This window comes from Thalassophryne amazonica, chromosome 8, assembly GCF_902500255.1.
Source record: "Thalassophryne amazonica chromosome 8, fThaAma1.1, whole genome shotgun sequence".
Classification (NCBI taxonomy): Eukaryota; Metazoa; Chordata; class Actinopteri; order Batrachoidiformes; family Batrachoididae; genus Thalassophryne; species Thalassophryne amazonica.
Window position 1 is genome coordinate 27,187,712 of NC_047110.1, and position 25,766 is coordinate 27,213,477.

Below are 25,766 nucleotides of genomic sequence, written 5' to 3' on the forward strand. Positions count from 1 at the left end.
TTGTGGGCAGAGCAAAAAATCAGATGCTCAAATGAGTTATATGTGTGACCCCCAACAGCTAATAAGCTAAAGCTAGATTTATAAATAAGAACAACACCCCCGCCTTGCTTTGCATCATGAGGGATGTGACTAAATGTGTATGCCGGTGGGCATGCCTCATTTAAGGGGAGGACAGCTGTAGGTTTAAGCCAGGTTTCGCATAACCCAATCATATCTAAGTGATGATCCATAATTAGATAATTAATCAATAATGATTTTGAGGTTAGTGATCTTATGTTAATGAGACTCAGACTAAGGACCTCAGTGGGGTTGATGGTTGGACTGTTTGGGTTTAGGGGTGGTTCCAGAGTAGCATATTCAACCCCAATTCCAATGAAGTTGGGACGTTGTGTAAAATGTAAATAAAAACAGAATGCAATGATTTGCAAATCCTCTTCAACCTATATTCAATTGAATACACCACAAAGACAAGATATTTAATGTTCAAACTGATAAACTTCATTGTTTTTGTGCAAATATTTGCTCATTTTGAAATGGATGCCTGCAACACATTTCAAAAAAGCTGGAACAGTGGTGTTTACCACTGTGTTACATCACCTTTCCTTCTAACAACTTTCAATAAGCGTTTGGGAACTGAGGACACTAATTGTTGAAGCTTTGTAAGTGGAATTCTTTCCCATTCTTGCTTGATGTATGCCTTCAGTTGTTCAACAGTCTGGGGTCTCCGTTGTCATATTTTTTGCTTCATAATGCGCCACACATTTTCAATGGGCAACAGGTCTGGACTGCAGGCAGGCCAGTCTCGTACCCGCATTCTTTTACTACAAAGCCAATGCATTGTAACACGTGCAGAATGTGGCTTGGCATTGTCTTCCTAAAATAAGCAGGGACATCCCTGAAAAAGACATAGTGACAAACTGTGTTGACTGACAGTGGTTTTCTGTAGTGTTCCTGGGCCCATGCATCCAATGTTCATTTTCGGCCTTGCCGCTTACGTGTAGAAAGTTCTCCAGATTCTCTGAACCTTCTGATTATATTATGGACTGTAGATGATGGAATCCCTAAATTCATTGCAATTGAACATTGAGAAACATTGTTCTTAAACTGTTGGACTATTTTTTTTCACACAGTTGTTCACAAAATGGTGATCCTCGCCCCATTTTTGCTTGTGAACGGCTGAGCCTTTTGGGGATGCTTCTTTTATACCCAGTCATGACACTTACAATTAGTATCCTCAGTTCCCAAACATTTATTGAGTGTTGTTTGAAGGACAGGTGCTGTAACACGGTGGTAAACATACCACTGTCCCAGCTTTTTTGAAACATGTTGCAGCTATCCATTTCAAAATGAGCAAATATTTGCACAAAAACAATAAAGTTTATCAGTTTGAACATTAAATATCTTGTCTTTGTGGTGTATTCAATTGAATATAGATTGAAGAGGATTTGCAAAGCATTGTATTCTGTTTTTATTTACATTTCACACAACATCCCAACTTCATTGGAATTGGGGTTGTAGCTGTGGGCAGCTAAATATGTGTTGGATGCTCAAAGATTGGTAAACCAGCACACCTATATCTCTTACAAACCTGAGGCATTGATTGCCAACCAACAATACACTATTAAGTTGTTGGTGGGTGATGTATGTTGTGTTGTTCAAGAAATATATGTATATTAATTCACACCCCCAGCAAGCACTCGCGTCCTGCAAAAGTAGATAGACAAAGTCTCACACCTGAGCAATGCTTATATTTCTGCAATGTTTTTGTTTCACCCCTTACGTTCAAGCTGAAAGTCCACATGACAATCACAGCTTGATTGATTCATTTTAACTCCATTATGGTACTGTACAGAGGTAAAACTGCAATAATTGTAACAGTCCAAATATCTATGGACCTCACTCTATATACTCAAACAACATGGATGACAATAAGGAAAATGGAAGTGCTATTTTGTCACAGCTCTGTCATTGCCCGAGGCATTGTATCGCAGCCCAGTTGTGCAGCCGACCAACCAACCAACCTGTGGTTCTGACCCACTTTCTGGCCTCATTCGTCACATAGAGAGTCTTGGAGACTCTCATTCATTTCCCAAGAACCCCCATTTATTCCTCCCAGACCGGCTTGCCATCATTACAGACTTACCTTTCTCTGTCATCCTGGAAGGCAGCAGGCTGCATTTGAATATTTCATTATAGCTGGATAATACTTTAATATGCCTCAGGATATGATTTATACAGGTTACTGAAGACATTCTCACATTTCTCTGCCAGACTATAACTACCACAGATAGTGATCAGTGACCTGACATATGAATATATCTTTATATGATGAATTATCAACACTTAGAAGGGGTAAATTCGCTGATTTGTATATGAGAATGGCATAATTATTGTCCCTTTGCAGGTCAGGCATAAGGGATCTGTACTTTCTAAGCATTGGGACTTTGTGCTAATTTTCGCAGCATGTTTAAATGTTTGAGGGGATCCGGGTGCTAATGTGGCTGTGGAGAGAGAGAGAGAGAGAGAGAGAGAGAGAGACAGAGAGAGAGAGAGCGCCTCCCGGAGAGGTGCAGAAGAAGTCATCCACAAAAGCACACATCATGCAGCGGTTAGTCGCTGTCTCACTCACTCTGCATCAGTCAGAGCCTGCTGCGGCAAGAAATTGCTCAGGAAGTAATTCTCAAAAGACAACCAGAAAAAGAAGGGACAATGACAAATAAGAAATGATAATGAGCAAAATGCAATCAAATCTTGAGCTGGTACAAAACACAGAATTATGGTAGCTGGGGGATTATGTTGCTTGCTGCTTTTTCTCAATGCGTTTCCCATATTTTATTTAAAGTTAAAAAAAAAATAAAAAAAACACAGGAAACTGAAATAAATATCAGAGGCTTTTGATATTTAAAAGAAGAATTGTGTTAGAATTTACTGTAGTTCATGTTTCAACTAAAAACTCTCTGCTGGGTTGTTCCTGATGTACTATTTTATCATATACCTATAAATGATATGCCAATATAATTGGATAAAACACTAAAGAATAAATAGCAATACACCCTTTTCACGGACGGATAATATTTTTCAGACCACCCGAGTAATCAGCCAATCCGGACAGTAGAGTGGCGCCACGACGAAGAGGTGCGGTCAGAGGAACTGTGAAATACTGGTCACTATTAATCACTATTAATAATTTCTTACGTGTCCAACCTTGTAGGTTGATCGTTAAAATTAAATTTGTTCGTTCTAAATGCCATCATAATTATTTATAGGAAAACATTCTATTTTTTTTCTACTAAGGTTTGAACTTTGAGTGTTTACACAGGAGAGAAAAGTGAGAAAATGTTAATGCCTGTTTGAGAAAAGTGTATAAAGTGTGTAGTGAGGGGGTTTACAGCCTTAAAACATCTATAATAATTGTAAAAAATAATGCTATCTACTTAGCGGATTTCGCCTATCGCAGGTTATTTTTAGAACATAACTCCCGCGATAAACGAGGGACCACTGTATATGATAAAATCGTTATCAAGTTGTTTTCTTCAGGGTGTATAAAGCCATATTCATTGGTGAACAACTTGATAACTGGTGTATGGTTTTCTTCAGGGTGTATAAAGCCATATTCATTGGTGAACAACTTGATAACTGATAATATTATATACAATATATTTTTGAGATGGGAAGCAGTGTTGCCAACTCGTCAGTAAGAAAGGTAGCTATTGGCTGTCCTAAAAGTCGCGAGGAGTTGTTAAACGATGTCATCATCTAATCTGCAAATTATATGCATCATATGATGTTGTAACAGATGCTGTAGGAAAAAAAAAATCATGTTGTGGGAGAGACCATTGAACACATTGTCAACCTTTTAATATTGGTTGGTAAATTCCATATTCATAAATGCAGAGTATTGAAAAGGAATTTACACAGACTTATATAAGCAGACTCCCAAATCTCACAAAACTGTCATGCTCTATAAGGAACTTTTTAAAGAGAATTAATGTTAAAGAATCCCTTTGTTATTGTACAATTTATTTATTTTTCTATCTCTTTCTATTTATAATGATAATACTGTGAATATTATTGTAGCAGACTTGCCTTGGTGTTGTCCTTCCTTTCCTCTGTCCGCAGCCAACATAGTTTAAATCTGGGCAGTGTCACAACAGCCAAGACGGCAGTTTCACTTTGCAGCACCTCTGCAAATCTGGTTTTGATTGCCTGAAATGAGACACACACAGACTTTTAGCATTACCCATTATGAGCTAAGAGATGTACATTAATTTTACTTTGATTTCATCATTCATAATCAACACATATTTCATGTACAGTTGAAAGCAGTTTACATACACTATATGATGACACACATTTGTTTTTTTCTCTCATTGTCTGATGTGAAATTAGAATAAACAGCTCTTTTAGGTCTGTTAGTATTAACAAAATTATTTCTATTTGCTAATGCCAAAATAATGAGAGAAGGATTTTCAGGCAATTGTTAATGACTTTCTTCATACACTGAGATTTTTATACCTTAAAAAAAAGGAATGAGCTAAAATTACTGCCAACTATTGTGAGAAGCTGTGGAAGCAAATCAAAAACGTTTGACCCAAGTCATACATTTTCAAGGTAATGGGACCAAATACAAATTAAATGTAGGTCAATTTTTGACTTTAAAAAAGTGCTAAAAAATTTTGTCTGAAAAAAATATCTCTCTCATTATTCTGGTATTTAGCAAATACAAATAATTTTAGTAATCCTAATTGATCAGAAACAGGAAGAGTTTACACTGATTTCATGTCAGCAGTGAGACAAAAAAAAAAACATATCTTTGTATATAGTGTATGTAAACCTCTGCTTTCAGCTGTATGGAGTATGTATTCAATGTATTTGAAGAAATACTCCCTCTTGCCTTCCAGCCTCTGGAAGGTCACCAAGGATTCCAATACTTTTGAGGGCAATTGAGAAACACTGAGGAGCAGCATCTTACATCTCATATATAGTGCAGCAGATAAGAGAATATTTAGAGTGGAATCCTGCAAATGGTGATACAAGCATCACATTCAGCACAAATAATTCATACACATGAACTCTTTTGAAAAAAACTGATTGCCACTTGAATTTTCAATAGGCAGCCAGACAGGGGTCAATTGAAGAATTACACAGGGGTCAAAATTAAAAGATGCTCCATCATAAAGAAAACTACACCACATTATTTGCCAGATCATACAGATTCCAAAAAGGTATAGTTTGGACAATCTGTGACTGAATGTTATGGAGTTATGCGGTAAAAGCAGCAAGAATGGTGACAAAGGTCAGTTTCAGTTTGTACAGAGGTTAACAGTTTAAAGTTGCTCCATTAATTTTGCTCCAGCTGTATTTGTGCTGAATTTGATGCTTGTATCACCATTTGAAGCATTGTTTCAGTTATCTGCTACACTAATAAGCCAACAGAGCATGGACAAGCTGCTGTCTGTTAGCTTAAACATATGTATATAATGCAACCCCAATTAAAGGAGAAATGCTGCTTTTAACAACCTGGACCTCATTTCTGACATAAAATACGGTCATTTACTAATAAATTTCATGTGATTAGAACTCCAGAGTTCAAACAATGTGTTCAGTTCAGATCTGAAGCAAACATTTTTCTTCTTCTACTAAGGTGGATTAGAACTTTTTTGTGGTAAACAGCACAAACTACTTGACAGGAGGAACCTAGCAGTTAATGGGACTCACTGATTTCAAAATGCAGCTCTTTCAACCAGACGTGTGGTGCATGTCAATCATCTGTGTCTAATCAGATTTAAGGGGAATCCAGTGAAACAATGGCCTCTGCTCTAGCTCCACCCATGCCAGGAAATGTTCAACATTGGACATTTCCTGTTTCACTGTGACTGAAAATTCAACACTTCCTGTTTGAGTGTGAGCTTGCCACTGAATCCCCAAGAGATTCCATGGGATCTCGTCTGTCAATCCAGGAAGTGTTGATCCAGGAAGTGTTTGTCATTTGAGTATTTCCTGTTTTACTGTGGATTTGAAATTTGGCACTTCATGTTTAGGATGCCCCGTACCATGAGCGAGCTTTGCGCCACTGCGCAATGCTTCGCTCGTATTATTATTATCTATGCCTATATGCTGGAATAAGGGATAGAACTCTTCAAATTATTGTTTATTACTTTCTATATCAAATCAGACTCTTAGGTGAAATGTTCATTCACAGCTTTTGAACCAGTGATTTGCACAGTTTATAACCGCACATAAAGACATTTTTTGGCAAAATCACAAAGAACAAAATTCCGTGTGCCTGTTTAAAGATCGGTAGAAAAGACCGTTCAGGAGTGGTACATGCGAGTGGTAATATGGCGGCCAATTTGTTTCAAAAAGTTTTGCCAATGAGCTATCCAGTGTTATATACAGATTTGTGATTGCTACTCAAAATAAATTAACTTAAGGCCAGGGCTTCTCAAAGTGTGGAGACTAATTAGTCACAGTGCAGCAAACGAGGTAAGTAGGTTGAGCGAGACCGAGTGAGGTTTGCCATTCAGTGTGGGAACAGCCGCGGAGCATCGCGCGTGTGTGTAGTTGGTGGCATGCTGAAGACGCCTCTGCACTGTTGCAGGATCTTGGCTGAGAATTGTTTTTTTTCAGCCCAACAGAGTAGCTCCTCTTTGCTATTCTGATCTCCTTTGTCAGTGTGTTTCTGGCCTGCTTGTACAGGAGCCTGTTTCCAGTTCTGTGGGCCTAATCATTGGCTTGGCGGCGTTGCCTCATCTTCCCTGTAAACTAAGGTTTGTCATCGCTGAAGGCGCATAAGGTTTTGGTCTGCATACACAGGTCTTCACAAACACTGGTGTAAGATGTCACAGTGTCATAAAGTCCATGAATGTCTGTAGATGCAGTTTCAAGGACACTCCAATCTGCAGTCAAAACAGGCCTGTATCTCCTGCCTCGAGTCATCCGTCCACTTCTTTGCAAATTTCTGTAGGTAGGAATGAAGTGAATCAGACAGTAATCAGAGAATCCCAAAGCTTTCTGGGTAACAGAGCGATAGGCGTCCTTTATTGTGGTGTAGCAGTGGTCAAGAATGTCCACGTCCCTGAAAATTAAATCTGAAACACTGGTCGAGGTTTTAGGTGAAAATTAAACAGGTCTTTCCAATCACAGCATCACATGATTAAAAGGAACCATTCCAGATTGATTTCCTGTTGGAATAACTTGCAGACATATGGTTATTGCTTTTCTGCAAATCAGCGGAGCACAGCGGGAAGAGAGAGCAATTACAATGCAAATTCCCAATAAGTGCCTGGAAGGTATGTTGAAAGGTCCTCTCAAGGATATAATTACAGCCTGGCTTGATTACATTTAAAGGGAGATGAGGAGGAAATATTCCTAAATTATTCAAGTAAAAAAAAAACACCCTACAAACATGTGATAAAATAGGAAATAGGTGATAAGATACTCGATATTTGTTGACATCACAAGGGATTAAAAAACCCTTCCAGTGATTTCTTTTAACACTAAAGGCCCTTTTCTACTACACAAAAGTAGCACTACTCGGCTCGACTCTACTCGTTTTTTTGCTTTTCCATTAGGGTTAGTACCTGGTACCTGGTGTTTTTTTTTGGTACCTGCTCAAGAGCAGTTCCAAGCGAGCTGAGCCGATACTAAAATGTGACGTCAACAGGCTGCCGGCCACTGATTGGTCAGAGAATGTCGTCACTGGACAAGTCATACTATATACTTTAAACTTTATTGATCTCACAGTGGAGAAATTCTGTTTACACTCCAGTTACCTCAGATGGCAATTAGTCCACAATTATGAGCATGCCGTCCGAGACGAGAATCAAACCTGCCATTTTTAAATACTCGCAGCGGTGTTATAGCGACTGATCTTTTCTTTAGTTTCACGGCGAGTTTTTTTTATTCGCACAAACCAGAATGTGGTCCGTGGATGAGCTGCAGACATTTATGTGTTTGGTGGTGGAGGAGAGACTACAGAGAGGTGGATGAAGTAATCTGAAATGAGAAAATCTCTAGTCTTTAGCCGCTCACGGGTACCGGACATTACACCAACGCAGAGAACAGCTAAAAAGCTTTAAAGTGATTACAAGAACACAACGACCGGAGTAGGTCGGACTGTAAGGGCTGAAAACTGTTAGACGAAGGAACGCTGTTTATGGGACACTGACCAGGGAGCAACAGGAGGCAGGATGACCACAACTCAGCCATGGCTTTGTTGGAAGCAACGAATGGTAAGTGTTTGTGTGGCTTTGTCTGTAGTCTGCTTGAAAGCACTGTTTAACATTACTTATCCCATTGGTAGGAAGCACACTTGAAAAAACAAAGATTTTGCGTCTAAACTTGTGTTAAAGTAACGTTGTCTCATGTATGTGGACACAGTGAGCTAGCTGATTGCTAACTAGCGAGCAAGCTAATTCCATGCTCCAGCTTCAACAACTGTATCAACGTCCAGCACCACACAGCAACGTGGTATCACTAGTAAGAATAAATGTCTCACATCATCAAAATGTATTTCCCAAATACGTATATATATACAGGGTGGAGGGTGCAGGGTGACCCCCCCCCCCACCCAAAAAAAGAAAACAGAACCCATAAATATTGTAATAAATCCCACAAAGCTCCAGCAACATTTGCTGGGCCTTCCCAAGGTTTCAGTTGTCGTTTCAGTCATGTTCTTTCAAAATTATGCTCCAAATGGTCTGATTTGTTGGAGCCAGTGGTCGGCACAGTTCCGATAATCCGATAACCGATAAGTATCGAAGAGAATGTTTTCATTATCGGATTATCTTTTCAGATAAATTTTCGTCCGATAATTTTTAGACCGTTAACGTGGTAAACAAAGCTGAACAAGTACAAACATTTTTAAAATTTAAAATCAGTTGATCACCTACCTGTTAAAAGTTTAATAGCAGAAGTGTAATTCTACCCTCTGCAAAGAGTAGAGAGCTACTTCTAGAAGAAACCGCTCTATCCTCTGCAGACAAAGGAGAAGTGGTCACAAATAAAAAAGAAAAATTCATTTCTTTTAACCCCATACTGATACAAGGGCAATATCACCCAAGTCATCCAGAGGCATACATTTTTAACTTATGGTTCAAATTTTAATCAAATAAGTTTGGACAAGTTATTTAAAATTATTCACATCTGAAGTTTTATAAAGTGAAAAATGTCAGATATATGTTTTAGTTTTAAAGTAATGCGCTAATTTTTAAGGTTTTACTGTAGACATGCTGTGCCCAGCAGTGCATTATGGGTATGATAGCGTAATCTCAGTACGTTCACGACAGGACAAATGCATTTCAGACACTCTGATCAGGCTCCACGGATAACAGCATTAAACTCTAGTGCCTAAAACTCTTGTGAATATATTCTCTGGGTTTATAGTTATTGTGTTTGCATTTGTTAAATTCCATGCATCTTAAATGTAGCAGACAGGTCAAACAAGGTCTACGTCTATTGGATTCTATGACATGTGACATATGTTGACATATGTAACGTGATAAGTAAGGATGATACATGGTCCAAACTATTCCTTTTTAAAACAGTGTTAACTCAACTAGTAATTTGCATCACTTTTTACCAAAATTGGTGCAAGTTTAACTTTTGACCCCTGTACAAACTGACGCTGATCTTTGTCACCATTCTTGCTGTTTTTATCCCATAACTCCATAGAATTCAGTTGCAGACCGTCCAAACCATACCTTTTTGGAATCTTTATGATCAGGCAAGTAATGTGGCATAGGTTTCAATATGATTGGAGCATCTTTTAATTTTGACTCCTGTGTAATTCTTCAATTGACCTCTACCTGAACGCCAACTGAAAATTCAAGTGGCCAATCATTTTTTTCAAAAGTGGATTGTCTGAAGAGTATTTCTGCCGAATTTGATACTTTTATCACCATTTGCAGGATTCCGCTCTAAATATTCTCTTATCTGCTGCACTACCAGCTGAAATACGAGTAATACTCGTATTTCATACGTATTTCATTAATACTCATATACGAGTAATACTCATATTTCAGCTACTATTATGAATAATACTCGTAATACTTTTGCACTCAGGCTCAATCAGAGATGACAGAGGAATGTGGCCTATTGTTTCTTTGGAATATGCCCAGACAGGTTCACTTGAGCCGCATGTTAATTCCTGTCCAAATGTTAGCATATAGAGAGGAATTAACATGTTTTGCAAAGAGGGGGCAGGCAGCAGGAACAAAAATCTCTGGGCCTGCCAGTGTTAAACATTTGCTGTTTCTCATCAAAAGCTTATTTCCACTGTGCAGAAATGATGGTGTCTTTTTTCTACTTAATGATGCTGAGAATGGAGACTGTGTGAGGCCTGTGGGCCACATTATATATTTCTTATTACGAGCCTCTCTGACATTAGCAGAGATTAATGTGAAGTGGAGTCATCGATTAAACTCCATTCTGACGGTTAAGATGTCACTATCAGTCTTTGCACTCAGCTTGATGACTGAGTGACTTCAGTTAGGTGAGCATGTGAGAAATGTTGCTTTTGTCATCATGCAGAAGATCAGTTTTCTTTGATCTCTGCCTGTGACTGGACAGAGTCTGAGTTTTTAATGTAGCATGCACTCATGCAGCAGCTGCCAGCCTCTTATTTTCAAAATGCCCTACTTGTACCAAAGAAAATGGCTGGGAATTGACATAATAGATTCCCCCTTTTTTTCTTTAGTTTGTCAAAAGAAATGTATCTTTTAAATGAGTTTTGATTGTCAAGTAAGTCTGTTATTATAAGTTCATTTAATAGATGAACTTTTAGTTTTGATAAATTTCAGTTTTGATAACCTCAGAGTTGACAAAACCTCGTGTACCACCTGCGGTCTTTGATGCAGACCCTAAAGACGGACCCTAGGCTGGTAACCAGGCCTTGAATGGATGTGATTTAGATTGTAAAAATTTGGAGTAATGATAGTAATTATTCATATTCATTTAAATAAAAACAACCCAGCACTAATAAACTGGTTATCTGCTTGTACCTGTACTCTGCCTGAGTGACTGCCATCCAGAACCCATGGTGGTTCCTTGGTATGTTGGATGCATCAACATGTGGCACCAGTGCATGTTCCCAAACCTGACCTGGACTAATCCACTTTAGGCAGACAGTGATTCTTATGTTAGCATCTCATTTTATCACACTCCATACATTGTCAGGTTTGGTCAGATCTGGAAACACATCTACCATACTAAATTCTGATTAGCAACCACCTCAGCAGACTACCACTTCAGACTACCAGTCCATCTTCATCTGTTAGACAAAGGTGTATCTGCTCTAAACAAGTGAAATGAAGTTTTGACTTAGGACAAAATGTTCATGACTGGTCCAATTAATATTGAGTTAGCGTGCGAACACCTTCATGGGCCAAATGGCTGGACAATGCAAGCCTAACGAGAAACGTAAGTAAATCCTACAGTGTCACTGGATAGGTGATACATCACTAAAGTATCTGGTAGCATGGAGGGGAACCCTTTGGAGATACACATGTGCATATAGCATCTTCCTCACTAAATGGCAAGAAAGTTTTTTAAATGACTGGTTATATTGGCAGTGATTTACCTCCGCATCATACGCTCAGCGCGCTTTACAACTAATGCCTCCCATTCACCCTGATGTGAGGGTGCTGCAATACAAGGTACTCACTACACACCGGGAGCAACTAGGGGATCAGGGACCTTGCCCAAGGGCCCTTAGTGATTTTCTGGTATATATATATATATACTAGTGTGTTGCCTGTGGGGATCCATGGGCTCTCGATTGGGTAGTGTTTATAAAATAGATAGCTGACATTTTTCACAGGTGGTAACAAATTAAGCAAAGCTTGTATAATGAGTTGGAATGGCGTGTGATTCCAGAGTGTTTTTAGAATCTTAGACTCATGGGATAATATTTGTCTTCATGAGTGTTACACCAGGCTGCTATGGTCCCTGAGCAACAAGCAGCTGGTACTGTATACCACTGAATGTGACCTTGCACAACATGGAGAAGCGTATCATGCCCCATAATTATAGGAATCCAGGCAATCACCATTTACTTTCCACAGAAGATTAACAAGACCTTGTGTCAAGTATTTTGTAATGTTACCCATCTCTCAAATGAAAGCAAAGTTTACTTGCACCACCAGGAGTTCAGCATCTCTACCATTTGAAGAAGTTCAGTTTGGACAACAAAGATCTCCACAGTTTTAATCGCCTTCACTTGTTTTCACCACCTTTACAATCTCATTAATTTTTGGTGGTGCACAATTGACTGACAGAACAACCACCAAAACAATGGAATCACAGATGTCCAATGCTTTGGCAGGAGGATAAAGCCCTGGTCCCACCAAATAATGAAGGGTGAATAATGAGCCATGCAGCATGTTTTTTCTTTGCTACAAGAGGATTTAATCAACTATCATGGGAGAATAGTGGCTCTGAGAGGCTCTTAGAGGCAGTATCTTTGGTTAATGAGTCTCATCTCTGAGCGTGGCGCTAATTTCAAGATGTTCAAAATTTAGCAACAACAGCATGAGGCAGTTTGTGTACAAGTTACTACGAGGACAAATGAGGATTATAGAGGCATATTTGTGGTGCGGACAAGGCTGCTAAAAGCCCATTATCCCAGCACATGGCAGCTACGCAGGACCTGACAGCCTATTTTTGGAGCAGCTCAGCCCTCTTGTGCACACAATTCCACCTGCTTCTGGACTGGACGCTGTATATAGCATAATTATTTTGCAGCAGATTAATCATTTTCTGTCAAACCTTGGATGTTGAAAACACCTCTAATTGCTTCTGGAATCACAGAAGAGTGTTTCATCTGAATGCTTTTTTCCCATTCTCTCTGGCTCAATGAGGAATGTATTTTGGAACAGCTTAAGGTAACTATTTTTAATGTTTTTATGGCTTGGTAAAACAGTTGCATGTTCATTCCTAGCTGTAAAGTATGTCTATGATAGATTTAATATCTTGTTAGTGGATCAGATGAGCTCCGCTGTGTGTGAGCACTGATGGAATGACTAGCACCCAAGATGATCATTTACACAAAAAAACACAATCTCGCAAAATAGTGATTTTGCAGTGAATAATGGATGAACACAAAGTTAAAAGTTGGATTACAGTGTAAAAGTGGCTGTGTGTTAAAGCTGCAGAAGAAATAACGCCAGTGAAGCCTGAGAAGGAGCGCAGAACTGCAACACAGAATAAGAGCACGCAAAGAGAACGATTTTGCAGACATAACACAAAGTTAAAAGTTGCATCACAGTAACCGTGGAAGAAATAAAGAACTTTTTTTTTCTTTTGCAGTCACAGAGAGCTGGATAAATGCACAGAATGGCTGCATTTGACTCTGGAATACAGGTGAACTGCAGCCTGGCGCACACCGGCCAGTGGCATGTCAAAGTAGTTATCCCAGTCAGAATTGTATCCGGGAGCACACACTCACTCTGTGCAGCATCTTGTTTTGGACTGCGTTTAAAAAATGTGACAACATCTTGAAAGGATGCTGTGAATTGAAAACCCATACTTTAAAGGGACCAAGTGTGGGGGGGGGGCTGGAGATTTGGACCAGACCCATGCCTAAACATGCACCAATGTCATGTTATCATGGCGCTACATGGATCATATGTGGCTTGATGTGGATCATATGAGGTGACACGAGCCACTTGAGGCTGGACGGGGCTCAAATGACAGGTCACTTGTGGCTCACTAGTGGCACATGCGAGGTACAGAGAGGCACATCGAGGCGCCTTAGTAGTGGATACGTGATGGCTTAAACGTCGGTCATTCTTCAAATAATCGCAGACACACACATGCGTGGCTCATTATTCATGGCTTATTATTTGGTGGGACCGAGGTTTGAGTCTTATACAGCTGTTCATTGAAGCCAAACCAATGGCAGAGTGTAGAGGGGCCATCTATGAGGACTGTGCCACCATTTTTAACCACGGTTGTAGATCACTTTTTCACAGATTCATTCACAATTAAAAACCATTGTGTACCAAAACATGCTACAGTGCATCCAAAAAATATTCATAGCACTTCACTTTTTCCACATTTTGCTATGTAAAAGCCTTATTCTAAAATGGATGAAATTCATGTTTTTTTCCTATTCTACACACAATACCCCATAATGAAATCTGAAAAAATGTTGGGCTTTTTTTTATTTTTGCAAAGTTATCAATAATAATAATAATAATAATAATAATAAACACAAAGAAATTGCATATACATAAGTATTCACAGCCTTTGCCATGAAGCTCAAGATTGAGCTCTCATGCATCCTGTTTACACTGACCATCCTGGAGATGTTTTCTATAACTTAATTGGAGTCCACATTGGGTACATTCAGTTGATTGGACATGATTTTGAAAGGCACACACCTGTCTACATATAAGGTCCCACAGTTGACAGTGCATGTCAGAGCACAAACTAAGCATGAAGTCAAAAGAATTGTCTGCAAACCTCTGAGACAGGATTATTTCAATGCACAAATCTATGGAAGAGTACAGAAAAATTTTTGCTGCTATGAAGGACCCAGTGAGCACAGTGGACCCCATTATCTGTAAATGGAAGAAGTTTGATCCACCAGGACTCATCCTGGAGCTGGGTGCTCATCTAAACTAAGTTGATCTGGAAGAAGGGCCTTAGTCAGGGAGGTGACCAAGAACCCACTGGTCACTCTGTCAGAGTTCCAACATTCCCCTGTGGACAGAGGAGAACCTTCCAGAAGGACAACCATCTCTGCAGCAATCCACCAATAAGGCCTGAATGGTAGAGTGGCCAGCTAGAAGCCAGTCTTTAGTATAAGGCACACGGCAGCCCTCCTGGAATTTGACAAAAGGCACCTGAAGGATTCTCAGAACATGAGACACAAAATTGTCCGGTCTGATAAGACAATATTGAACTCTTTATGGTGAATGCCAGGCATCATATTTGGAAGAAACCAGTCACCATCCCTACAGTGAAGCATGGTGGTGGCAGCATCATGCTGTGTGGATGTTTTTCAGTTGCAGGAACCAGGAGGCTAGTCAGGATTGAGGAAAGGATGAATGCAGCAATGTACAGAGACATCCTGGATGAAAACCTGCTCCAGAGCACTCTTGACTTCAGTCTGGGGTGATGGGTTATCTTTCAGCAGGACAGTGACCCTAAGCACGCAGCCAAGATATCAAAGGCCACTCCTTTGATATCTGGCTGCGTGCTTCAGACAACTCTATGAATGTCCTTGAGTGGCCCAGCCAGACCCCAAAATGGTAATGGACTGCATTTATATAGTGCTTTTCTATCTGCATCAGACAGTCAACGCGCATACAATAATGCCTCACATTCACCCAATGTCAGGAGGCCACTACACACCGGAGAAACTAGGGGATTAAGGACCTTGCCAAAGAGGCCTTAGTGATTTTCCGGTCTGGCTGGGATTTGACGCAGAACCTCTGATCTGAAGCCCAACAGCTTCACCACTACACCATCATCACCTCCCCTGGTCCCCTGATCCCCTGTAGATAGACCTACATCCTATTTAATATCTCTGGGAGATCTGAAAATGGCTGTGCACTGGCGCTGAAGGCGCTGCAAGAGGAATGGGCAAAACTGCCCAAAGATAGGTGTGCCAAGCTTGTGGCATCATATTCCAGCTGTTATTAACTGCCAAAGGTTCATCAACAAAGTCTTGAGCAAAACATTGTGATACTTTTTACATGTGATTTCTTAGTTTTTATTTTTATATAAATTTGCAAAAGTTTAACAAAACATTTCCCATGTCAGTATGGGGTTGCTGTGAGTAGAATGTTGAGGGAAAAAAATGAATTTACCTCAATTTTGTAATAAGCTGTAACATAAAATGTGGAAAGGTGAAGCTGTGAATACTTTCCGGATTCAGTGCATCACAGCTCAATTCCTCAGCTCATTATACAGCTTGGTATTGCACCAATTCCTTTGGATGATATTCTGGATTTTCCTGTGAAGGATGGATACAAGAACATTTTCAAGTCACTGAATATTTCTGAAGTTTGAAGTTTATTTACATCATTTAAAAAGAAATTCATAGCCATCATGGCCATCATGTTGTCAAACATGATGGCCATGATGGCTACAACCCTCTCCCCAACCATATTGAATATTTCAGGCCAGTCTCACTTTTTTTCATGCTCCCGTCACAAAATGATTCAAAGTTTTTTTTTTTAACTCACTATTACTAACCCTACACCCAACCCTAACCTAAACCTTAACCATAACACAACCCTACTCCTTCTCCCCATCCCTAACCATAACCACCCCTGACTCCCCCACTTCACTTTTAAATTTCGTGCAGCTATCACGGAATGTTATTAGAATGAATTTGTGCTGCCGTGACAAAAATGAGGTGCTTTTTGTCACAATATCATGAACCAATAGATTAATGTATATTTCGTGCTGCTCATTCATGACATGCCAAGAACTGGGTTGGATATATATATATATATATATTATATATATATATATATATATATGTGTGTGTGTGTGTGTGTGTGTGTGTGTGTGTGTGTATTTATAAAATAAGTAGACATTTTTCAAGGGTGGTAATAAATTAAGAAAAGCTTGTATAATGAGTTTGACTTAGGACAAAAATGTTCATGACTGGTCCAATTAATATTGAGTTAGCGTGCGAACACCTTCATGGGCCAAATGGCTGGACAATGCAAGCCTAACGAGAAAACGTAAGTAATCCTACAGTGTCACGGATAGGTGATACATCACTAAAGTATCTGGTAGCATGGAGGGGAACCCTTTGGAGATACACATGTGCATATAGCATCTTCCTCACTAAATGGCAAGAAAGTTTTTTAAATGACTGGTTATATTTCTTAATTTTCCGGTAAACCAGCTGCTATGCCCGCTCCACACAGCAGGAACCCGGCACCACCATGCAAATATATACACCATCTTCGACGTCCTCCACAAGACAGTGTGTAAAGAAGGCACATGACCTGCAACTGCCACACGTAACCCATCACATGTGTCCCGGCAGGACAGGTCGGGTCCTCCGCTCCCGAATGTCTTGTAGAAAAAATGTGTCAATTGCATTCAGAGACCACCTTAAAACAAGATCCATTTTTGCTGTTTCCAGAAGAGCAAAACCGACAGCCTCCACAGACAACACACCACAGAAGCAGGAAAGATAAGGGAGGGAGGGAGAACAGAAAAAATGCGACCGCCTCGGCCCGAGAGCAAGGAGACAAAAAATAATAATAATACAAAAAAAAAAAAAAAAAATATATATATATATATATATATAGATATAATATATTATATATATATATATATATAGTAATATATATATATATATATATATATATATATATATATGTGTATTATTATTGAGATTTTCAATATGATTGATATTGACAGTTCCCAGAGGTTGGAGCATGCTCCAATGCACTACACATGTTTTGGAATTTTGTTAATACACTGTTTTAAAAACAGTGTATTTGTATAGCTCCAAAATAGCTGAAAGGTGTAAGTGCATTTCATTTATTCGGTTTAGAGCTAATTTTTTTAAATAGAGGTCTAAACAAACATGTAATCTGAGATCTTCTGAACATTTTGAAGTGCAACACGTGGGCATTATACCTGTAATATTTGGTAAATGCAGAGTGAAATGAACATGAAAAAATGAAATTATATATTTTCATTTTGGATAGCCCTAACCAACACCCAGTCCATAATAAAGCACTGACCTACAGTTTTCTTAATATATTGCTCTACTTTTGTGTGCTAAACCTAACCCCAACCCCAGCCTATTTCTAACATCAACACAGTGCATCCACATGAATAAAAGGTTTATTTTCAATAAAAATTTTGGTAATTCCTAACAACTCATTTATTTTCTTTGAAAGACAACTTACACAGATTCTCAAAACTGAGATTGTTGTGAAAATTTTGATATGCAACATTTGAGCATTATAATTAAAAATTACTGTAAAAGGGGGATTTTAAAAAGTATGGTAAAATCTGGAAAATACCCCTGGACCCAAGAGGATTAACTGTTGCCTTTGACAAACTGCTGTTCCAGCAGTGGAGATGCTTGCTACCTCTTCATACACAGAATAAAAAAGCAAATAATTCATCATAAACATGGAGCATATTTAAAGAGCTAACAGTTTACATCCTTTATCTGTGTGTCCCACCGGCAGAATGCAGCATAATTATTCACCAGTTTGTTTAAATGCCTTCGATGGAACAATAAATATATGTCTGAAATAGGATATAGTTTCCTTCTTCTTTTTGCTGGTGTGTGAACTTGCTCAGTTATGTGTCAGAGGTCATGTAATGAAGCACTAAGTACATACCTGTAAATGGGTGATTGGATTTTTTTTAATTTTTTGATTATTCCAGATTGTGTATATTGTTTTTGTTGAGCTGCGAAACAGCAGTTTTAACTAATCAGGTAGATGTGGGTGCCCTCCAGGGGCAAGGCCAGAGATCTATAATTTTGAACTGAAGGCCATCACATGCTAAAGGCTCATTTTCTTCACACACAACCTGTTGCTCTGATTGTTCCTTTGAGCCACAAAAAGACCCCTTAAGCCTTCTTTATACCTGTTTTCCTTCGACCCAGTCACCTATGTTGACTGAAGAAAGCATTTCAACTGCATTGCAGGAATTCAATTAAAGACAAAAACTCACAACCTTCCAGAAGTGCAGATAGCAGCCTGTAATTCTTGCACTTCTCTCATGCTCAACAAAGGATCATCTAACATGGATGGAGAAATGGAAAGATTATTCTCTGTGACTTGGTGCATCTGTCTCATGAAATCAGCGTGACCTTAAGTGTAACGGTACAATTGCAGATAATGATACTCAGCAGAGAGGCTGAATTAAAGCTGCTTTCCACTTTGTTATGAAGCATAATCAAGACTCTGCTCTGATAGCTGTGGATGGAAATAAACTGGAACGAGGCAGTGAACTGTGAAGGACTGTGTGCTCTCTCGTACAGATACACCACCTGTGTGCACAGGCGCGTTCCTGTGTACTCAACCTACCTTCTTCATCCACAGTACTTTGTCTTGGTGCAAACATTTTTAATATGGACGGATGGCACCTAGGGATCAAACAGTAACATATGCACTGAGCAAAGCAGTGTCACTATGTGACTGCGGTAATCACTCTCTCGTTATCAGCATAACAAGACATATTTGTACACAGCTCGCAGAATGAATGATGATGAGGTTCAGCCTCTAAACAGGAAACTATGTGTTGCTAACATTTCAATTCGTGCTATTTTTCAATTATTTACAGCATTCTATTCCAATTTAAAGTCATGTCCAGTCTGGGAGCATATACTGGTGTCACTCTTCACCACATCCATCACACCATGGAACTGCCCTGGGTCCTGGATGGCCACCACCTAAGCAGAGCAGCGATCCATCTTACCCAGCCAGATGAAGAATGGGCATCACCTGTGTATTCTCCAGCCACTGTGGTCCTCAACACTTAGACACGTAAGTGCTGGATCATGCACAGAGAAACAGGCAACGTGGTCAAATGTAGTTGCTGATGCTCCCTCACCATGTGTGACACTTCTCATCTGAGTCTCCTGAAGAAACCAGTCATTTCATGTGAGCAGTACCCCTCTAAGAGACCAAAAAGCAAACCAAACATCAAGTCATTGCCAGTCATTGGTTTGTGTCCAAATCTCAGAGCTACATAGAAAAACAGGAAGCACCAGAACCCTAAACACTTAGACCATCACAATCACCAAACATCTCTGTCCGTGACCTCATGACTCCTTAGTGCCTGGTCCCACTGGGGAGAGGAATAATTGCGCATGAATTGAGTACACAAAATACAGGCGTTCGTTGTCGTCTGCAACAAAATGGCCAAAAATGACAACTGTCTCTATGACTTACGGATATATTAATAATGTATAGCAAATATATGATGAACAATCATGGTTGTATAACGCTTGTAGTGAGGAACGGATCCAACGCATTGCGATTATCACAGCGACATTACGGGTGTATTATAAATGCATCGCATGTGTTGCACGTGCACAGCATCTGCATTGTGGTCATAAAAGAAGCACACTCGGGCCTTTCGGCATCACTATTCACACCAACAATACAGCCTCTGGAGCATTTGCTGGACTTGGACAAGTTGATTGGAGTAAACTAGCACTGAACAGGGCTGGTGACGTCAGCAGATCGATCGCATCAGAGCGCAGCTCGTCTGAACGATTATAACAAGAAGTTAAATCTGTTATAAACAGGAAGAAATGCTGTAACAGCTGCAGACAAGAAAGAAAAAACACAACTGTTTTATCAAGCCTTGACAATGTAAACAAGTCAATAATTACCTTTTCACGGCTCAAAATACTAGAGCCGTTTTCAACAGCCAATTTGCAGAATAAAATGATTAATCTGTCACAAAATAATTATTTTATATCGCAGCATCCAGCGCAGAGTGCGTGGCAGCCGGTAGAACAAAGAACGGCATCCAGCTGTGAACACAGCGCATCTGATTTGCATCTGCCGCAAAGCAGATGCAAAGCAGACGCAAAGCAGACGTAATAAAAACGCTTTATTCGTGGCCAATCTGTATGCAGTCGCTACATCTTATTTTAGTTCGTGATGTGGACATGATGGGCACGCAAAGTATCCATTTTACACACTGTCCCAGTCCGCTGCCAAGCCGCAAATCCCTGTCAGTTGCGGATATCAGTAGATGACAGCGAATATACAGCGCAAAGATTGTGTATGTATTGTGTATGTATGGAGTATGTATGGAGTATGTATGGAGTATGTAAGGAGGATGTCATCCGCAGCCAAAATTTTGAGCAGCTCAAAAATCCTGCCAATGGAAAAACGTGCCTCTGGGGATAATTGCCAACGTGCGGGTGTCAGCCGACTCATACAAGCATGTTTTATGGATATTGTGGATGTTAAGCGAATATGAGACAATTTTGTGCGCAATCCATACGCAAATCCTCCTGAACGCCAGTGGGACAGAGCCCTTAAGCTCTTTCCAGGTCTCTTGGTCTCAAAGGCCGAGGACCAAGCGACATTAATGGGGAGGTGATGTTTTAGTGGTTAAGCATTGGGCTTCAGACAAGAGGATCCTCACTCAAAACCAGCCAGACTGTAAAATCACTAAGGACCCTTGGGTAGGTCCTTAATCCCCAAGTTGCTCCTGGTGTGTAGTGAGCGCCTTGCATGGCAGCACCCTGACATGTATAGTATGATTGTGTGAATGGGTGAATGTGAGGCATTATTATACACATTGAGCTTCTGATGCAGATGGAAAACCACTATATAAAGCAGTCCATGTACCATGAATGTCACTGCCAAGATAAGTGAATGTCTCTGACAACACATATTACATTATTACATACAAGACATTTCTGACAGCTGAGTCCAGGAATTCATTGAAAGTTTAGATTTTCATCTCGATCCAACAATGCAAACCCAGATGATTCTCCACGAAGCTTCTCAAGTGCCACAACCACAGTATCCATTGATTCTACAAAGATCACAGCATCGTTGGACTTGCCTGCATGGCAATCAAGTCAGAGAGTTGAGACCCAGAAAAGCTGTATTACATGCACAGTGTGGGAATATCAGCTGCTACACTATAGTCATGTTGTCTCTTTTCCTGAACATAATGTAGCACACACATACTCAGGACAAGGGGATACTCATGAATCACCTGTCAGGAGATAGGGATGGGCTGCTTGTCTGTCTGCATTGTGGAAACAAGGGCAGGTATAACTCTCCAAACCCACCAAAATACTCCCACCTAACTTGAGGGGTGTTATCTTTTTATTTCAACTGGCAGAAATGGGCTTCATCTGTAACTGTGTATTTTACTGCTCAGATTCTAAGAATTGAATTGAAAGTAAAACAATTAACAGCACCATAACGTAACATCTACTCAACAGGACAAACGCTGTAGGATTTGTGAGTTAGATTGCATTGAGCTGCAGGACCTGTTGTTGGCAGATTGGCAGTAAATTGGTGTGTTGATCTGATAAAACATTTCTGTGAAGGATAATCTTGTGTATGCTCGCTTTTGTTCCAGAATCCTCCTCCGTCTTCAATCTTCTCAGTGCAGCCAGAACATCTCTTATGATGGCAGATCAAATTGATTTGTGATACAGCATGGGGAATCAAAGCTTTGAAATGCTCTCCATGACCTGAAAACATGGGAGCAGTGATGTTGCAACAGCATAGATCATTCTGAATGTCACAGTCAGCAGCTGCTTGGATGGACATGCTGATTTTAATGTTTCCTGTGTTAGAATACCACTCAGCAGGTGTTGTATTTGTAGCTCATGATGTGTGCCGGCATCACACTCTGCAACTTATAATAGGACAAACACATCATAGTGTAAGGCATCATAGATGCTTCACAATCATGAGATTATGTATGTCTGTGGTTCTTGTCATTCATTTGTTTGTATTTATTGCTTTAAATTTAAAAAAAAGTGGTGTCCAAAATGAGTGTTCGATCTACAGCAGAATTGCCCTTTAATTGGTCCCATTATGCTATCCGGCATGACATTTACAGTAAAAGAGATATTTTAACTTCTGCCCCAATAGCAGCCTTTTAGGGCTCACTGCAATTTCAGATTTGCAACAAAGTTTTACATATATAAACTGTGGCGCTGTGGAGTCTCTGTGATGGTCAATGCATGTCAGTTTCTTTGGAACTATTTTGAATGATCACTGCCATCTACTGGGCTCAGAAAAAAACAGCAAATTCTTCATAAGGCCTTGTTTTGCCATCATTGCACATCATTGAAGAATGTTATGCAAGGTTTGTCTGGGGGCATTTTGGCATGTGAAATGTAAATATTGTAAACAAAGTATCAAATTCTGTTTCATTACTGTGTGTTATTTTTATCATTTTTTTCAAGACTAAGTTAAATTTTCAGTTTTCATTCCACATGGACAGTACAGCTGTTTTCAACTTAATTTTGTCTCCATTCTATTGGGTATGGCTTTACTTTGAAATATGGTATGCAGTTATAAAATATGGATGTTATATTATCTTTGCAGTCTGCACATTAATAAAATAGTGCAAGGAAATTTAAGAGAAGTCTTTCTTTATTATATTGAAATTTAGTTTTGGACTTCAAATGTGAATTGTGCACAGAATAATATAAAATATACTTTGATGTAACAATAAAATAAAATTTTGGCCTTTGGCACGCCACCCAGATTCATTTGTGGCTCTTTAAAAAAAGAATCTGGGCATCTCTACCTACAGACCTACAGGCTCTCACTTTTAACTCATTGAGTGCCAGCCATTTTCAAAGTTCAGAACATCCCAGTGCCAGGATTTTTCAGCATTTGAGTGTTTTTTCAAGACCCATAGAAAATTGAGTTCTATGTCCATGTCAACAATAACATACCAAAAGAAACTTCAGACTTTCCTTTATCATCAGAAAAAAAAAAAAAGTTTGTTTGTACCTCTTTCCATTCTTTAGTAATTGTCTGCAGAACATGGGTGGGTATCACTAAAAATGTTGATTTCTGACAAAAACTGAGAAAATTGGCTTTTTGTGACAAGCAACATTTCAAGGAGAAAATGTCTTTGATTATAATTGTTTTTGCTTCAGTGGCATCTCAAACATTATAAAAAGTGATCCTATTGTATAATGCACCAAAAAAAAAAAAAAAAACGTCAGGGGAGGGACTCCGTCTGTCTCTTCTCTCGGCGGCGCGTCTTTTCCCTCTGGCTCCCGCGTATCGGACCTTTTTATTTTTTCAAAAACCTGATGGATTGAATCATGTGTGCTTGCATGAGCCTGTCGATTGTGTCATTTGCTTGTAAGCAGCCTTTTTGTGAGGTGTGTGTCGTGCGCTCGGCGTTTTTCATTCCAAGGAGAAAGATGGAACGACTGGAGCAGCGCGACTGCATCACAGTTTGACAGACAGCCAGGTGGAAACCAGTCGGATTAGGAGCGGTACAACCGTAAGACGTTCGCACAACGGTGGAGAGCGAGTCGCGCTCCGGTCCACACTCATACTGCTACCACCCACAGAATGGGTTCCCTTGTGATTACAACTCAAATTTTTTTACACAAGCTAGATCAGCTGATTACCCCGCCCCCCCTCCCGCCACCATAAAAAAAAAATGTAATTGGTGCGATAACACGTCTTTGGCGCTGAGCATTACTATCTGAAAAGATGTGTTTAAGCATCAATGGCACTCAATGAGTTAAAATTAAAAACACAACAGCAACAACAACAGCTAAATGATTATCCATTTAGGAGCATAGACAAAATGTTAGGTTAGCAATGGTTTTGTGGGACATTAATAGCAATGCTCACTATATATAGCGGCAGGAGTTAAGAATAAAAATTGTTAAGAACAGATAGAAAATTTATTTGCCATTTGCACTCGCATGAAAGGTTTGGGTACATTGGGATTCTTCTGCAGAGCTCTTGAGTAAATAAATATAAAAGCACTCCTCACTGTGGACATGTCCTCTCGCTGGTGATCTGTCCATGAAGAATTAGTGGATGTGGAAGCTTGGCCAGCCTGCCTCCTCTTCTGTGGTTTTGAAGCTTCACTGCCAGTAAAGTCCAGCGGATGAATAAAATCTAGCAATGCTGGTATGTACTGATAAAAACCCAAAAATAATTTTTTCCCTGGCGTAGGGTTGTGTACAATTGCAGAGGCTTGGTGTACAGTAGGATGGTGTTGTGTAGACTTGCATACAGTAGCCCAGTGTTGCACAGACTTGCTTAAAAAACTGTAATTTCTGCATCCAGTGCTCTACAGTGAAATAAAATGAAACATTTATTTTTTGTGTCCATCTCGCTTATCCGTTTGCGTCCCTCAGCATACTGTCACGTAGGACTGTATAAGCTGGAGTAGAGCTGCTTAAGCTCGACATAGTCAGTACGTTGCATTATGCAACTCTACATAGGCCCGGTGTGAAAGGGGCTTTAAGCACCACGACAAAGATGGTGGAGCCTGAGAGAGTGCACTTTATGATGATCAAGTGCAGAGCATCTTGTCAGAATTTAACAAGTACTTTACTGACTTTGCATCCATTGAGCCTTTTGTCATTTTTCTGTTTTCCATTTTGGGGAAAATATAGATGTGGACTGTATAACATCCAAAGTGGCATCACTCTTAAACCTGGATATCTGTGCTATTAAGAATGAGATCCTCACACTGAAACTAACATTGAGCTCAAACCCAGAGCAACACCTGACACGAACTGACACGAATGTCCAATTCTGGAATCGATTGCAGAAAGAGAGTGCTTGAGTGCCTGCTTACAGCTGTACTCAGCTCCTACTGTCCGGACTATGAGAGACTAGCTTTCTCCGCTCAGTGCCAGAAGTCCCACTAAGGTAGGGAACAACATTTCTAACTTGAGGCCAGTCCTAGGCATATTTATGCTTATTCTTTTCACCATGCACATTTACTTCAATAATGCATTATTATTGTTAAAACTTTATCTTTGTGCCAGAAAATTGTGTGATTATATTGGTGCACAATTAAATGTGGCTTCGATATGGCTTGGGAGATACACCGTCAACTTTAAAAGTAGATGTTGGTTCAAAAAGGCTGGGCACCCCTGCTATAAGTTAATAAAATGTGAAAAAGGTGAAGCACTGTGAATACTTTCCAGATGCATGATTAGATAGATAGATAGCTAAATAGACAGACAGACAGACAGATGGTGACCTTACAGCCAGTAAAGGCTGGGATTTCTTCCCACCTTGTCCTTTCTTTGTGGGTTCTCCCCTTCTTTTTGGACA

The 25,766-nt window shown here is 39.7% G+C and overlaps 2 long non-coding RNA genes across 2 annotated transcripts in view; one reads left to right on the plus strand and one right to left on the minus strand.

Moving 5' to 3' along the window:
• The window catches only part of LOC117515052, a 23,685-nt gene extending 19,781 nt beyond the window's left edge, over nucleotides 1–3,904 (plus strand). Inside the window, exon 4 of the long non-coding RNA XR_004562017.1 lies at nucleotides 3,833–3,904. This is a non-coding gene — a long non-coding RNA (uncharacterized LOC117515052). The remainder of the gene's footprint in view (nucleotides 1–3,832) is intronic.
• Nucleotides 3,837–23,153, minus strand: LOC117515051. Its single transcript, XR_004562016.1, has 4 exons — nucleotides 23,138–23,153; nucleotides 11,212–11,217; nucleotides 11,099–11,108; nucleotides 3,837–3,919 (listed from the first exon to the last, which is right to left on the minus strand). It is a non-coding gene; the product is annotated as an uncharacterized LOC117515051 (long non-coding RNA).
• Nucleotides 23,154–25,766: the final 2,613 nt, after the last annotated feature.